General features: G+C 39.9%; 1 protein-coding gene across 5 annotated transcripts in view; it reads left to right on the top strand.

The window, feature by feature from the left end:
* Positions 1-13,834, top strand: part of TTC28 (tetratricopeptide repeat domain 28) — a 597,782-nt gene that overhangs the window by 393,540 nt on the left and 190,408 nt on the right. The window lies entirely within an intron of this gene.

Below are 13,834 nucleotides of genomic sequence, written 5' to 3'. Positions count from 1 at the left end.
ATGCACTAGAGGCTTTGAGAACAGATTCTTGAGAAGGGCTGGATGAGACAGGCATGTTGAATACTACCTGTGCTATAGAACCCTGGTACTCCATGCATCAGCAACATCAGCATCACCTGGGAGCTGGTGAGAACTGCATAATCTCAAGCCCTGCCCCAGACAGTGCATTTTAACATGACCTCAGGTGTTGCACATGCACACTCAAGAAGCACCGCTTAGAGCAGGATTTCTCCACTTCAGCACTGACATATGGGGCTGGATCATTCTTTGTGGTGGGGGACTTCCCTGTGCCTTTTAGGATATTTAGTGGCACCCTTGACCTCTACCCACTGGTTGCCACCCCCACCCCAGCTGACAACCAAACATGTTTCTAGACATTGCTGGATGTGCCCTGGAGGAACATTGCCCTGGTTGAAAACCACTGCTATAGAGGATTAAAAGAAATAACATGCAAATTTTTTTAATAAATTGTTAATATCTGTATAAATATTAGTCAGTCTGATGGAATTTGCCCTTCAAAAGCCAAAGGCCGTGTAAAAAGGTTTAATGTCAGGATTTTGGTGAATTTTTATTTCTTCGTAATGTTAGGGTTTGTAACATTCTTGTACACTTTACTGCATTAATTTGGAAAGCCATTTCTTCTCACTTTCCATTTTTCTGATATAGTGGTAAAATGTTTATTCACATAGATATCATGTACACATTAAATCTTGAACTTAGCCGCTTATTTAATTGTACGTGTTTTCTATAAAATACCTGTTGTCGTTTAACAGTGAGACCTTTTCAAAGAAATCTCTTTGGGAAGTTCAAGCTCTAACCATTCAGGAAGTTCCACTGCTGTGGCCAACTGTGGAGATGTAAAAACAGATCAAATCCAGTTCAAATAATTAAGTTCTAATGCACAGATGTTTGAAGCTCATGGAAATGGATTATAAAAGCCAAAATCATTGTAATAGCTTTCCTTAAACTTTTAACAATGAACAGTGGAAGTAAATATTTTCTCAATTTCAATTTCTGTTTTTGGAGAAGTAAGCCAAGTATGCTTTCCAGAGGGACTTTGCTGGCTTCACCTAATGTGGTTTAAAACTTCCTTTTTTTATCTTTAATTTCTTACTTGCACTACTATACAAAGTCTGTTCTTGGAGGAAGGAGTCTATTGCAGTAATGGCGTTGAGCAAGCTCTCGATAAATATTTGTGAAATGGAAAGAAGGAAGACCAAAGAGCAAGCAGACAAGCATGATGGTGCAGGAGACGCTGGCTCTTGCCAACTCTCTCCGTAGAGTGCACCTGCTGGGTTCAGGGTTGTGCTGAGAGCATCTTGACAGAAGGGCCTGCCTGTTCCTAGACGTGTTCTCTCCACAACTCTGACTCTAAGGGCATCTTAAGCAAATTAGTTCTTTTTTTGTTAGCATATCTAATGCTTGTTCCTCATTATGAATGGAGTTCTTTCATTGTTGTAGGCCAAAGGGCCATTTTTAAAATATGCATGTATGCATATTTTAAAATAAAATGAAAAGATGTGTGCATAATTTGTTCCCGTTTCTAGGGTTTAATATTCGCATTAAGGGCCAAAAAGGGATCATGCAAATTAGCGGAGACCTTGTTTCCAGCCACTCCCTGTTGGGGTCATCTTGAGCATTAACAATCAGATTTGAAGGATTCATTTCAACTTAAAATCTTTCATCATAGAAAAGAATTGACTGATACTGTTGTACATGTCTGAGGATGATGAATAGCCCTTTTCTTGCCCGATAGAAGGTAGGTAGCTTCAGAACATTTCTTAGTGCTGAACTCAATAGCCAGCCTCGGAAATACACATTTGCTGTGTCTGCAATCCAGCTTTGTGCTTGTACATTAGGTTTAGTCATTAAAATCTCATATGCAAGGGCAGAAGGAAGCCATTCTCACATGCTGAATGAATCTTGAAGAGAAAATACTTTCACTGTAGCTTCAGACGCTAAAGATACCAAGTGCCAAGGCTTATGTTTTTCTTGTCAGCAAAGGCAGAGGGACTTAAAATCACCTTCGGGTCATGTGGATTTTCTGGGTTACCCATAGTGGCAGTCATGAACTACACTTGGGATTTTCTCTCTTTTGAAAACATGTGGGTGTTGTGTTCTGCTTTACCTCTCACATCTGGTGATCAGAGCTCAGGGTCAACAGGGGAAATGTCTGACTGTGCATGCAGATTTGCAGTTTGTCCGTAAAAGATTTAGTGCTGTTTTTTCAGCCTCTATATCAGGCTTCAACTGCATTAATGCCCATTAAAGAGCAGGGGTTATGTGAACCCAGGCATATACACAGAGCTCCCATCAATATTGCAAGAAGTGGGTGTGTAGCGGGGTGCGGGGGGTGTCAGTGAGGGTGAGAGAACAGAATTAGCCTCCTAAGGCAAGATCAATATAGCACGATTTAATTGCTTCCTGGGTTTGTTGTTTCAATAATTTTTATTGAATAACCACAAGATGCCAGCCACTATTCCAGGTGTGAAGGATACAAAGTTGAATGGATAGTTGGGGCCTTTTCTCTCTCATACCCATAGTCTATTAGGGTAAAGACCACACCAAATAAAGAGGCCTGAACAGTGGGCACATTTCACAGAAAATAACTTTTAAACCAGGTCCTGAAAGGTAAGGAATTCCCCAGATGGAGATGGAGGAGATGGGGCAGTCCAGGCAGAGTAAACAGAGGATCAGTCTCAGAGGCATGCAAGTTCATGCCGCGTTCAGGATGTGGCAGGCCATTCCCGTGGTTTCAATCTAAGGAGCATCAGCATGAAAGGGAGACAAGACTAGATGGGCAGATTGAGGCTGGACTGTGGTGGCGTTCATAACGTACTGCGGATTTACACTCTACCGAGTGTCCTAAGCAATGGCAAACTATCAAAGCCAGTTCCTGCCTTCTCTTGCTTAGCGCCCAATACCAGGACCTTAAAGTTCAGCCTTACCTAGGCAGTCCCTGAAGCAAAGGTTGTTCTGAGCTATTAGCCAGTGGAATCTAGAACTAGTCTTGCTGCTAAACTGTGGTATGCCCAGACACTCACAAGCTCCCTGAGCTCTGTAACTGGACCCTCACTCTTTTCTTGTTCACCTGGTCCTTGTGTCTGGGCTTTTGCTTGGTTTCCAGTTAGCTTTCCAATTCCCAGAACTAGTGCTTGCTTCAGGCTTCTGCTTCCTTGGCTAGAGCCCAGACACTGAGTCTATCTCTTATCAGTCCTCCTTCTCCAGCCTAGATTCTTCTTTCCATAACCCAGCTGCTCGTTGGGATGCTGCTCCAACTGACAACTTTCTTGGAGTCACAGCATTGTCACCTACTTATGGTGAGTGCCTGTTAATTCTTACGGTTGTATCCAACCCACCAAATCAGACCTTCTTATATAGCAGTACTGTCTCCTCTGGGCTTGTTTCATCTCTATGAATATAAATTTATGTTGATAAAAGACCTATATACCCCTCCTTCTCCAAAACTGTCAAACTCATTAATTCTTCTCACCCTAATCTTGGCTCTTCTCAGCTTCTTCCTGTTCCCACTCCAACATATGTGTGGTAAGCATAGTGTTAAGGTGGTCCCCATGATTCCTGCTTCCTGGCGTTCACGCCCTTGTATGATTGGCCTCTCCTTGAGTGTGGGCAGGACCTGTGACTTGCTTCTAACCCATAGGATATAGTAAAAGTGACAGAATGTACGTGATTATGTGTACACGTGGCTGTGTTATGTAAGACCGTAGCACCTGTCTTGCTGAAATCTCTCCCTTGCTGGCTATGAGGAAGTAAGTAGCCATGGAGGGGAATTCCGTGTGGCAAAGAACTGCAGGCGGCCTTGAGGAACTGAGGGGAGTCTCACTGATAAGCAGCGAAAACCTGGAGCTCTCAGTCCTACAGCCATAAGGGACAGAACGCTGCCGACAGCCGCAGAAACAGGGAAGCAGATCCTTCCCCGGCTGGGTCTCCAAAGGAGGACCCAGGCCTTGCGGACACCCTGACTGCAGGCTTGCAGAGGACCCAGCCAAAGTGTGTCTGGCCTCCTGCCTCGTAGAACTGTGAGATAATAAATAGGTGTTATTTTAAGCTACTAAGTCTGTGGTAATTTTGTTATGCAGCGATAGATAACTAATACAGTGTCTCAGTGGAGCAAAACAACATGCAGCAGTTAGAATATCTGTTCTGGTTAAATACTTGCCATCTGGTAATTAGATGTGTAATTGTGCTTTATTAAACGTTTTTCTCTCTCTCCTACTAACATTCATAAGGAAATGGGAAATTTTTATTTTCTACAAGGAACTGGTTCATCACCTTAATTGTCTCATTCTTGAAACAGGTGTCCTAGATTGAGGACACCAGATGGGATCCAGCAGCTGGAGTAGGAAAACTCTGAAATCACAGAGATTGTGTTGAGTGCAACCTTGTAGGTAGCAGACAACAAAGAAAAAACAAATGAGTTCTTAACGATTTTCTTGGAAGTATTGGGGAAGCTGTCAGGGGTATCTGCAGTACAGTAATAAATGGTTCAGGGTGAGTATTTACTATCACTTTTGAAATTGAGACAGTTTACAAATATCTACTAGAAGAAAATTTTAACCTTTGTCCAAAGCCTTTTAAAATCTCTTGCTCTCAGAATAGTATTAGATTGATCTGTTATTTATGCATCATTCCCATAGTAATTTTCCCATTTATTGTTAGTTCTTCTGATCTTCAATCATTTAACCTCTCTTGGCTTTTGCATATGTGCAAAAACGGGATAATGTTCATTTTATGTAGGGGAAAGAGTTAAAAATAACATTTTGTGAATACCTACTGTGTACTTAGCTACTTGTTTCACATCTCATAGATCTTCACAGCAGGTCTATGAAATGGGGCTATTTTTAAATCTTCATTATGTTAAGTGAGCAAACTAAGGCCAGAGAGGTTAAGTAACGTGCCCAAGAGCACACAGCTAGTAAGTCTCAGATTCAGAACTTAAATCCTAATGACTTCGGTCCTGTCTTTCCTCTACATCAGCAGTTCTCAAAGTCTGGTCCTGATATCCTGGGGTCCCTGATATCCTTCTAGGGAATCCATGAGGTCAAATTATTTTCATAATAATACTAAGATGTTATTTGCATGTGTGTACATGGTGTTTTGTTTGTTTGTTTACTGTGTTGATGTTTGCACTGATGGTACAAAAGCGATGGTGGGAAAAACTGCTGGCACCTTAGCACGATTCTGGGCAGTAGCGCCAAACTACTAGAAGTCAGTATATTTTTCACTGCCATAAACTTGCAGTTAAAAGGAAAAACAAAAGCCAGTTTCACTTAAGAATGTCCTCAATGAAGCAATGAAAAATGTTAATTTTATTGAAACTCAAACCTTGAGTACCTGTCTTTTTAATGTTCTCTGTGACCAGACAGGTGTGTGTAAATCACCTCTGCTGCATACCAGCCAAAGCACTGTGGGTGTCTCAGAGAGAAGCACAGTGCAATTGTTTGAGCTGGGAGTTGAGTTGCTATTTTTTTCATGGAAGACATTTTTTACTTGAAAGAATGACAGAAAAGCTGCGCTATCCAGCCTTGAGTATATGGAGAGATTTTATCAAAAATTAGTGAGTAGAAAAAAAAACCAAATGAGAGAGGCTATCACTTCAAGGAAAATAGTATTTGTTGCCAATTCAAGGTTTCAAGGAAAAGTTAGTATTTTGAAAAACTTGTATTTACCACTGTGACTATGAACTTAACTTCCCAATACTCAAAGATTTTTCAGATGAACTTGGTGGTGAGTTTTTGATGAAATGTGTCAACATGTGGAAGATCTGTAAACTCAGTGAACAATATTTTCGAAGTCACCGATGCATGAGGTTACAAAGTCACGAGTAGGTAAAAGATCCATTCAAAGTGCAAGATGGACCAGTGTGATGGAGTACAAAAAGTTCATTGATAGAGTCTCAGATTCCACATTGCAGCTAACCTTTAAAAAATTATCGTTGTCAAGTTTGGGTATAGTATTAAGGGATAATATTCACCATTATCCCTTTTCCAATTACATATCTGTGTGAGGCACGATTTTATTCACATATTTCAACCCAAACAACATGTTGCAACAGATTGAGTATAGAAACAGTTATAAAAATCCAGCTGTCTTCTGTTAAGCAAACGTTAAAGATTTTTAAAAATATAAAGTGATGCCACTCTTTTTTGTTATTTTGTTATTGTTTTAGAAGAAATAGTTGCTTTTCATAAAAAAATGTATTTGTATTAACCTATATTGAGTTTATAATATTTAATGGCTAATAAATATTTAAAATTTTTCACAATTTTGGTTTCTCATATATCAAATACTGATATGTAAAACCCACATAAACAAAACCTCTGTAGTGTTGTGCTTGTCAAGAGTATGAAGGGGTCCCGAGACTGAAAAGTGTTTTCAGAACTGATGCTTTATACTGTGTGGTTTCCTGTACGTATATGTCTATTCTGAGACTAAATGAAATGTTATAAGCAGACTAACTTGGCACTAAGCACCTTAAAGATGCATAGTCCTGTCACTAATGATGATGAGCCAGTTTCACTTTTATTCTAATTATTAGCCTTAATTTTGCTGTTGAGAAAGAAATCTCTTGATATTAGGTTATATACAATTATCACTTTCCTTCGTCACCACATTTCCTTTTTTACTAAATATAACCCATAAATTAGACATGTCTTGGCTGAACTGATATAAATAGGTGTGTGGTGAAACTTGTTTTATATTCATGTCTGAATTTATTGTTAGGTCATTTGTAGATTTTTCTGGCAAGTTATACTCACTTTTAACGGTGCAAAACTGTAGACTGCTTTACTGACCAATTTATGTAGGTCGCAATCAGACTTGCCATTGAAGTAATTCCTTCGCCTTGCAATCTGGAGGCAATATAAATTGAGGCTGTTAATTACTCCTCTTCCATCTTTCTTGTATAGTAGAGTGATTCTTGGGACACAGCTTTGGGACGGTGTGTATCTTGTGTAGTCATTAACACTTGGCTGTTAAGAGCAATGAGTTCTCTGACTTGGACCATTTAATGACACCTAATGAATATGCGAGAACTGACTACAGTAAATCTCTTGCCTATATATGAGGATGTTTAGTATTTTCTCCACACTTGAGCTAAATGTTTTCATCATGTGAAACTTATTATTGAAAGTAATATTTACTGGCATCAACATCTTTAGTGGACGTCAGGCTCAATAATGACTGTGGTGTTGCTGGACCTCTGTAGAAGCTGCCAATATTCTTTCTTCCTCAGTGACTGCCTCCTGTCCTGCTTTTTTTTTTTACCCTTCCCTCATATGTAAATGAGGCCCTGTAAGGCTTATAAATTCAGCTCAGTAGGATTATGCATGGCAAAGATGACATAAACAGAATCTATTCCTTAGTACATCCCACTTTACAACACATAACTCATGTCTCACCACATATCTCACTCCAAATACCTTATGACTATAGGAGAGTTAGACTCATTAATGAGTTTATGCACCAAAGGCTCAGTCTAGGCTCACCTCCTCTCTGAAGGCTTTTCTGACTTTCTCTTCACCCCCGCTCACTGAGCCTGTTCCAAGTTGAATTGATTACTCCTTCCTTTATGCCCTGACTACATGAACTTTTTTCCAAATCAGCCATGATAATTACTGTACTCCTTATGTGCCAGCTCTCCGTACTATACTCTAAACTCTTCAGCAACAGGGACCATGTCTCATTCATTCATTCTACGGATGTTGAGTGCCTCTCTCTGTTACAGTTGCTGTGCCGGGTGCTGAGGATGCAGCAGTGACCCAAAGTGCCTCTCCTCTCAGAACTTAGCCATGCCTGTCCCCAGCATCTAGCCCCACAGGCTGTGCTATATAGTAATGGCTTAACAAAAAATGTCTATTGAATGGTATGAGGCTTTTCATGCACAGTCTTTTCGGGTATTTAAGTTTTTACCCAGTCAAAATTTAATGAGCTGTACTCTGTGCAAGTCTGGCTTTTTTCTCTCTGATTCCAAGGTAGCCTTTGTATGTAAGAGTAAGAAAAGTTAATAAAAACATGTCGTATGTTTGCACTATATCTAATGATTGACAAATCATCTTCCATACAGTGATCCCTTGGTATCCAGGGGGGATTGGTTCCAGGACCCCTGCAATACCGAAATCTACGGATGCTCAAGTCCCTTATTTAAAATGGTATAGTATTTGTGTGTGACCTACGCACATCCTCTCGTATACTTGATCATCTCCAGATTACTTATAATACCTAATACAATGTAAATACCATGTAAATAATTGTTATACTGTATTGTTTAGCAGATAATGACCAGAGAAAAAAGTCTATACATGTTCAGTACAGACACAACCATCGCAGGCCTGTTGATGTACAGTTGGTTGAATCTGCAGATGTGGAACCCGCAGATACAGAGGGCTGACCATATTTCTTATTTCACTGGATTCTTCTACTTCCCTAAGAGAGCAGAGAAGATGGGTTTATTCCCATTTTGCACATGGTCACTAGGATCCTAGTCTTCTGATTCAATCCCAACATACTTACGCTCACAAACATATCCTCACACACACGCGCATGCTTTAAAGTCATTTTAGAGATTTGTCAACTTCAGATGGCCTTGTTTTTATTTCTTTAGAGATAAAGTCCATAATGAGGCTGCTATCGTAGGGAAGAAAATTAATCTCCCAATGAGGAGATAGGAGCAAAGAGGGCAGGGGAGGCATTATTTTTCACAGCAAAACCCAATTCATGTGATCCATCATTGGGACCTCTAGCTTCCTTTTGTAGTGTGTGAAGTGGTAGCACCATGGTAGCAGTCATGAATAAGCATGGTATTTCTGTGTTAGAAAGCACCACATAGGCCATCTGGTCCAGCCTCCTTTTTCACAGCTAAGGAGACTGAAGTACAGAGAAGTGCAATGACTTATTTAAAGAGTCTCAGCTAGTTTAGTGGTAGCCAATCTATAGATCACTTGGTGTGAAAATATGAAACTAGGAGAGCAGTGGTCTCTTGGCGTCTGCTAAGTCTGTTTAATAGGGATGTGTGTCTGAGAAACCTTTTAATTCCACTCACCTGTTTTGAGTCAGTGGCTATAAAGTAATTTTCCTTGGCAGGTCCCAGATGATTCTAATGGGCAATTGCTCTTCTGAGTGATTGGAGATTGACCCTCTAGTATGTAGAGGATAATCAACTTCAGTCTAAAATTTGCACGCACAGTTTTCTGGTAGACCTTTTCCCAGAGGCTGACGTTGGTTTAAGGTCTATCAAGTCTTAGAGTGAGTTCCAGGTGTTGACTCCAGCCTTTCTGGAGTCATCTTTGAAGGTTTGAAATAAATTTTTTTTGGTTAGCGGTTAAAATACTATATTTTAGCAGACCAGGGATTATTATAACTTGAATTCATAGGATATTAATTTATGTATAAAAAGGGAAGTTACCATTGTGTAAGGGTGGACTGTAGCTATGCCTGGTGAGCTAGAGGAGGTCATATGTGGGTGTGTGGCTATTTTTATTCCCCGATTTCTAGAATCTTTGAACTTCTTGTTTTCTGGCTTGTGACACAGAGAAGTTAGGAGTTCACACTCAGAGCTAGGACTTGAACCTGGTTCCTCTGATTCCTCTAGTGTGGTGCTCTTTTCACCAGCCTATCCTGTAAGTGTGTAGCAATTCCAGCAGTCCCTGCCATTTCATTGTTTTAGTCACATGTTATATGGATGAAGAGCCTAATGATGTGTGGACTTCGTGACCAGGGCTGGTGAAGGAAGATAATGAGAACCACAGCAAAGCACCATTAGGCTTGACTAATACTAAGTTACTTTGTCTTTAGTCATTAAGAAATTAGGATCTGTGGATGTCAGGGAGTGCTTCTTGGGAAATGCCTGGGTCCTTTATTCATTTGGCAAATATTGAAGCACCTGGTAGCATTTTAGGCGGGTTACAGAATGGAGGGAAGAGACTGCACACACACACAGTCACACACCTGCTACAAGTTCTTCATTTATTGCATGATGTATAAGGACTTGTAGAAGCAACGTGGCTACACAGAGTAGTCATAGGTGCAGCATAGTGTTCTCTTGCCCCTTGGTTGTCTACAGGGCACGCAGCTTCCTGAGACAATCTCCGTGCACGTCAAATTCTGCCAGGTTGAGTACCTCCTACTCCACACTTTTTTTGTTTTACTGTCATACTTTATCTATCTATCATCTGCCATCTATCTATATATGTTAAACCACTTTATTGAGTTATGCTTGGCACACACAAAGCTGCACATATTTTAATGTATATAACTCTATGAGTCACACCCTTTTATTTTCAGGCTTTCCTCACTGTTCTAGAAGAGCTTATACTTACAGTATATGTGTTGTGTTTAAATACCTGTTTGCAAACTTAGGGTGCTCCTGAGTCCTCCAGCAGGCTCAGCATGAGCGAGGCCTTGATGGAGAGAAAATAGAGAACATTCGTATGTGTCCCTGAACCAGGTCTCTGCGTTCAGCTTTTCAGTGTACCTGAAGTCCACCCTTTGATGTTGGTATTGATGTTTATAATGCTGAGTTTAGAAAAATCTTTTTCTTCTGTATACCTCCTGTGTTCTGGGCACACTGCCACGGGTTTACATAGTTAAGAATCTACAAGGGCAGGTACTGTTGGCCTCATTTTATAGCCTGAATAAACTGAGGCCCAGGGGCATAAATAACTTGCCCAAGGTCATGCATATTAAGTAGTAGAGCCAAGATTCATTTCCACATCTTTCTGACTCCAAAGGTGGCTCCTTGTCCTTTTCATGTGCTGTATAGCCAAGGATAGTGTTTTGGGGTTAGTGTTTTCTGAGTCCTTTTGTGTTCCTCTAGTGGAATGCTACAGTGATTTTTACGCGAACTAACCCATAGTGATCATACTATATCACAGCAGTAAAGAACTATTTATTGAAGGCCTATTTTTGTGCCTCTTTTTACAGCTACTCAGCGCCCACTGAGTCAAGTGGTGTCCTCTTCAAAGAGCTTAGTGGCTTGTTAGTTATCTGCGTTCAGAATTTTCTCCTCAAGGATACTATATTCAACTTGTACATAACCTCAGTAATAGAAAATCCCCAACTGGGACAATCTAAATGCCGTTTACATTTGGAGGATTGTCCCAAATTCACCTTCCTAATAACATTTTATATTATCCAGTGTTGAAATGTTAGAGTGAATTACTTGTCCTGACTAGTCCTTCTCTTTGTCCTTCAAGTTTTGTTGCCTTTGCCCCTCCTCCTTTTCTGCCCAGAGTACGGACTTTTCCCCGTTATCTGTAACAACATGGGTCAGTTGCACTTAAATTACTTTTGAGTGGCTGTTTCTTGCAGTGGTGCTGAGTAAAGTACTAGGAGGATGGCAACAAGGATGTAGTGTGGCTCCCAGGGTAGAAATGTGTCAGTTTTCTTTTCCTGGCATCCCCATAGCCAAAATTCAGTCACTTTTCACACTCCTGAAGAGAGGACCCATCTCTTTTGTTTATGAAGCCCTAGTGCTATTTAAGGCAAAATGCAGCTGCCAGGTCTTAAATAATTTAACAGAGGAAATACTAATCAGAGCTCATCTACTGCAAGGGACATATTAACCAGATTTGTACATCAGCAGAGTAGGCTCAATTTTCCTTTATGGCCTAACATCTGAGCAATATGATAAACTAGGTTCTCTTGCACTAGCTCTGGACAGTTAACTGCTGCTTGGGCTAGCACAAATACTATAATTAGCTTCTAATGTTATTAAAGTTGAAAGGTGATTAGAAAGTGGACACGTTTTGTTACTTCTCCATAGAATTAAACAACAAAAGATCTGTGTCAGAGCTCACAGTGAACAAATATTTTACACAAAGAGATCTGAGGAGGGTAGAGCATTTGTTAACCTAAATCTTCTTAGGTTTTTCCCTTCATTCTGTAAATGCATATATTTATCATCACTTACCAATCTGTGATCATGGGTTTTTGTATTTTAATTAGCAATTACTGCAGAGTGTCTCACAGCTGACCCAATGCGTAATTAGACTAATCATGGGAGTAGATTTTGTAAGATGGCTTCCAAGGGACTTAGGTGGAATTTTAAAGTAATGTTTTGCTTTAGATCCTAGGACTCTAGCCTCTCCCTTTCCCAGTTTCCAGTCATGTCCCCCCACCCCCTTTGACATCCCATGGCTATTTAGGGATTTGTGCAGACCGAGTCTGCCGTAACCTTCTTCTACTCATCAGATACTTAAACCTTAGCATGAATCAGTGAGGGGAAAACCAATGTTATTTCGTGAAAATCAATGTGCTAAGCCTGATCACTAATGGTGAAATAAATGATTTTATGGCTTATTAAAGGAATTCATGCATGGGGAAAGGAAAAGGATTTGGGCTTACGTGGCTTTTTCCCTGATCTAGGAAATAATACCTTCATTTTAGATTTGTCCTTGCTCTCAGAAGTTTAATTTGAATGTATTTGTCCCATCAGATGTTTTATTCTGTTGTTCATTTAACATCTTCATCATTGAAAATTCTCATTTAATTTGTACCAGCCAAATAGGTTAATCATTCACCTATCTGGCATTTTCCTATGTTAATCTCAATTCCCTCAGTCCTTTGGAAACCACTAGATGGAAGTGTCATTTTATTAAAATTTAATATCAACTTGACCCTGGAGTGTGGGCAGCTGGGCAGAATTATCAGGTGTAAATTCTAGTCTGGGCTTCAGGTGCACATGATCTTTTCTGGTCTTGTCACATGTATTAATTACTGTGCTGTACCACCTCGTACAGAGGTTCTGAGAAAAATGAGGCTTAGAAATTTGAGAATATTTATAAGGAAAAAATATCCAGATCTACTATAGAGAAGTAAATGAGATTGATTAGAGTCATTTCTGTGTGTGTGTATGTGTGTGTTTCTAGCATTAAAATAAAAGAGCATCTTTTCATCTTCACTGTATTCATTGAAAAGTTTTAAGCCATTTTTATTTCCTGTTTCTGTCTAAGAAAGAGCAAAGAAACATAAAAACACTACAGGTAATATTTCACAAGGATCCTTATGATGACGATGAGGCCGATAGTGAGTTGGTTGTATGCTCTCCACTAAGATCATATTTTACCTGGAACACATATTAGTTTTTGGCATTTGGTCTGAAATCCAAGAGACTAAATAAATAATAAACAGTTTTAAGAGAAGGGTAGGGAAAATGCAAGTAATAAAGTAGTATTTACTGCCACCAGGAGTCCTCATCATTTGGACACTTAATTTTCTTTGAATAAGAGAATAGATACGTAGCTCTGTTTTTCTAGTGTTCCCTATAGTGTCTAGCATTTATGAGTATTTAATAAATTTTTATCATAATTAATATCCCAGACAGATTGGGATTTTTCTCTGGGGGGATGGAAGGACTAGAGGCCTAGGAATGTTGGGACAGATTAAGTGTGTTTTTATGAGTTACTATTTGCCTGTGTCTGAGGGCATCCTGATTTACTTATTCATCGTGCTCCTTGCCTCAAGCTCAGTTCTTTGTTCTTTGTGGCAGAGGAATCATATCGCAGAGTGATGGGAGTCAGGCTGAGTGTTTTTGTGTTGGGCACGTGGAGTGGGAAGAGCATGGACTTCAGAATTAGACAGACCTGGATTTGAATTATAGGTCTACTGCAATCTGGAAAATGGGGACAATTCCACTTCTCTTGCAGGGTTAATATGAGAACAGAACTAGTGCATATAAAGGTTCAGACATGGCAGAGGCTCCTGATATTAGCTATTACTTATGTGCTTTAGACAGAGATATTGAATCCAAGAGGACATCAGTATAAGCAGGTTGGCCTGCTCACACTGGTAGTTCTGGTTTGCATATTGGCTAATG

The sequence above is a fragment of the Equus asinus genome, chromosome 8, assembly GCF_041296235.1.
Source record: "Equus asinus isolate D_3611 breed Donkey chromosome 8, EquAss-T2T_v2, whole genome shotgun sequence".
NCBI lineage: Eukaryota > Metazoa > Chordata > Mammalia > Perissodactyla > Equidae > Equus > Equus asinus.
This window is presented reverse-complemented; position numbering and strand designations above follow the sequence as displayed.